Here is a 3,677-nt window from a genome sequence, read left to right as displayed (position 1 = left end):
CACCCTCCCTCCTGCTAGAAGTGGGAAACCAGCAGCTCCGCCCCAGCAGCCACTTCCCTTTCCTGAAGCAACGTTTGTCGCCCCTTTCGTTCCCATACAATCCCACGACCCCGCAGTAACCAATGGTTTCTTTCCTCAGCCCTTAATGCCCTTTAAAAAAAAAAAGGCGGGGAGGGATAAGGAGACCAGCTCAAAACTGCCTGGAAGTTAAATCCATTGAGCTCGCTGGATTTACTCCCCAGTAAGTGTCATGGGATTGGAGCCTTGCAGTGGCACGATTCTCTGTATGTTTGCTAGTAAGTCCCACTGAGTTCAGTGGCGCTTAGTTCCAAATAAGGGGTCTGGGTAAAACAAGGATCCATGAAATCACAAAAGGATCCTCATGATTTCATATGATTTTTTAAAGAGGACACCCACAAAACCACCATCCAATCACAGAGCCCATCGACCTCCACAAACTGAACCATCACAAACGGATCTGCCACTGGTGGGTGCAGCCACAGTGCGAAAACATGGATTTGAGGCAGGGATCCTCACGATTATAAGACAAATATACCGAAACGCCGGGGACGGTGTAAAAGCCGGAACGGAACGGAACAGGCCGGAACAGCCCCATTATATTAAAAAATCATACCAAAAACAGTGGCATGTGTTAGCAACACTTGAGAACAATATTTTAGGACTAAAACCATACCAATATTATATCACTATTAACCCCAAAAATCCCAAAACGACGTCCGGAACAGAATGGGATGGCCGGAACGGCCACTAGGGAACGAGCGATATCAACCAAACTCACCAGTCATGCATAACTAAATGGCAGGGATGCAATAAGCCACAAAAGTTGCCCCCAAACCACGTTCAGATACCCGTTCCGGGCAAAAACGTGTATTGCGCAAAACGGGCCGTAACGGCAGCTTCCCAATGAGGTAAGTCAACCAAAATCACCAGATGCACATGACAAGGTGGGAAAAATATAGAAAGCTCCAAAAGTTGCCCCAAAACCATGTTCAGATACCCGTTCCGGGCAAAAATGCGTATTGCGCAAAATGGGCCGTAACGGCAGCTTCCAAATGAGGTTAGTGAACCAAACTCACCAGATGCACATGACAAGGTGGGCCAAATATAGAAAGCTCCAAAAGTTGCCCCCAAACCACGTTCAGATACCCGTTCCGGGGGAAAACGCGTATCGGGCAAAACGGGCCGTAACGGCAGCTTCCCAGTGAGGTAAGTGAACCAAACTCACCAGATGCACATAACTAGGTGGGCAAATATAGAAAGCTCCAAAAGTTGCCCCGAAACCACGTTCAGATACCCGTTCTGGGCAAAAACGTGTATTGTGCAAAATGGGCCGTAACAGCAGCTTCCCAATGAGGTAAGTGAACCAAACTCACCAGATGCACATGACAAAGTGGGACAAATATAGAAAGCTCCAAAAGTTGCCCCGAAACCATGTTCAGATACCCGTTCCAGGCAAAAACGCGTATTGCGCAAAACGGGCCGTAACGGCAGCTTCCCAATGAGGAAAGTCAATCAAACTCACCAGATGCACATAACTAGGTGGGGCAAATATAGAAAGCTCCAAAAGTTGCCCCAAAACCACGTTCAGATACCTGTTCCGGGCAAAAACACGTACTGCGCAAAATGGGCCGTAACGGCAGCTTCCCAATGAGATAAGTGAACCAAACTCACCAGATGCACATGACAAGGTGGGACAAAAATAGAAAGCTCCAAAAGTTGCCCCAAAACCACATTCAGATACCCGTTCCAGGCAAAAACGCGTGTTGTGCAAAACGGGCCGTAACGGCAGCTTCCCAATGAGGTAAGTCAACCAAACTTTTTGTATGTCTCTTTGCACATGTGCTATGCAGTGGCTCACCTGTCCCTTTCCTAGCAGACATGGTGCCTGTACGGCAGTGGATTGCAAATGAACTTCTCAAGCACAAATCACTTCTTCCACGGCCAAGTTTAATGCAGAGACAGCAGCAGAGAATAAAGAAGCAAATAAATCAGAGAGAAATTAAGCAATTCAATAGTCCTGTTTCTAGAAAACCACCGAAAGGAACATTTTCTACAATCCAGTTCTTGTCTTCAGCAATACAACAGTATTACACTTCATCTTGGTCTTTGTGCTTAATGGGTGATCAGTGCAAGAAACCAAAGGAGGACACCATGGTTCTGTGCGAGGGAGCATGTCAGGACTGGCACCATCATTCTTGCCTTGAGATAAATCAAGCTTCTCGTGGTATATTCAAATGTCCAAAGTGCTGTGAGAAATGAATAATCTACACTGTAGGAAAAAAATTATGTTAACAGGTGCTGTATGTTAGCATTTACATTTACACACACACACACACACACACACACACAGAGAGAGAGTATATAGATATTATGTACATTGTTTTTGTTCTTACTGTTTGTGGTTATTTTTCTTGTATTCATGTTTTCATAAAGAATATGACTAAAGAAGCATATATGTTAATAAAGCTTCAGAACATCACAGCCAATGACAATGGGTTATACTGAATCAAACAAATGGTCAACCTAGCTCCCTCTTATTCACATGGGGCTAACCTATTCAAGACACCTAACATACAATTTAAAATTGTGTGATTGGCTTTTAAAAATAAATTCCATGTTTGGGGAGGGGAGGGGTACCTGTCAAGATTGTGGAATGTGGGCATTAACGCTTTGTCTCCTGGTGTGATAAGGGTGACCAGATGACCCGGAAAACCCGGGAGACCTCTGGAAAAACGGAGATCTCCAGGGCAACCGGGACTGGCACCCAATTTCTTGGGGGAAAGGGCTGAGGGGGAAGGCCTCCATCAGCCCTGGAAAGGGTTGGGGGCTGCGTTTTTGGACTTCCTGGAATGCAGCCTCCAGTACTCCCATGGCAATCCTCAAAAGACCTGGGCTTTTTTGACAGAACATTTATATCCCACCCGCCACCCAGAAACGCATGGTGAACTACAATGGTCTTTCCCAATTTTGTAATAACCCTGTGGGATAAGTTAGGTTGAAAGATGTGAATAGCCACAGGTCATTGTAAGCTTCATGATGGACTGAGACAGCCCAACCCCAACAATGCCATCATAGACTGATATTTTAAGCACACTACCAAACCACATGACAACTATGGGCTTCTGTAGGAAACCATCTTTGCAGAACTTCACTCTGGATTCTGAGAAAGTTTATTAAATGTTCCAGTTAGTACAATGAAAGTAGTTTATTTGATTGCATTCACACACATAGAAGTTGCCTTTCGAGGCAATTTCCCAACAATAGATAGTGCCTCATTTTCCTCACCCATAATTTTCTTTTCCAGCTAATTTTGGGAATATGAACTATGGCCCGGAATGGGTAACAGAACCTGACTTTCATGGAAATTTCAGAGGTTATTATATCTGTCCCATCTAGTAATGTGCTTCTGGTGAGTTTGGTTGACTTACCTCATCGGGAAGCTGCCGTTACGGCTCGTTTTGGGCAATACAGACTTTTGCCCGGAACGGGTATCTGAACGTGGTTTCGGGGCAACTTTTGGAGCTTTTTACATCTGTCCCACCTAGTAATGCGCATCTGGTGAGTTTGGTTGACTTACCTCATTGGAAAGCTGCCGTTATTTTGCCCGGAACGGGTATCTGAACGTGGTTTGGGGGCAACTTTTGGAGCTTTCTATA

At 45.2% G+C, this 3,677-nt stretch overlaps 1 protein-coding gene across 2 annotated transcripts in view; it reads left to right on the top strand.

Annotated features, from left to right (window-relative positions):
* The window catches only part of PIP4K2B (phosphatidylinositol-5-phosphate 4-kinase type 2 beta), a 453,863-nt gene that overhangs the window by 232,124 nt on the left and 218,062 nt on the right, over positions 1 to 3,677 (top strand). The gene's annotated exons all lie outside the window — the stretch shown is intronic.

Source organism: Elgaria multicarinata, chromosome 1, assembly GCF_023053635.1.
Source record: "Elgaria multicarinata webbii isolate HBS135686 ecotype San Diego chromosome 1, rElgMul1.1.pri, whole genome shotgun sequence".
NCBI classification, from domain to species: Eukaryota; Metazoa; Chordata; class Lepidosauria; order Squamata; family Anguidae; genus Elgaria; species Elgaria multicarinata.
Note: the sequence above shows the minus strand (reverse complement) of the source record. Positions and strands in the feature narration are given on the sequence as shown.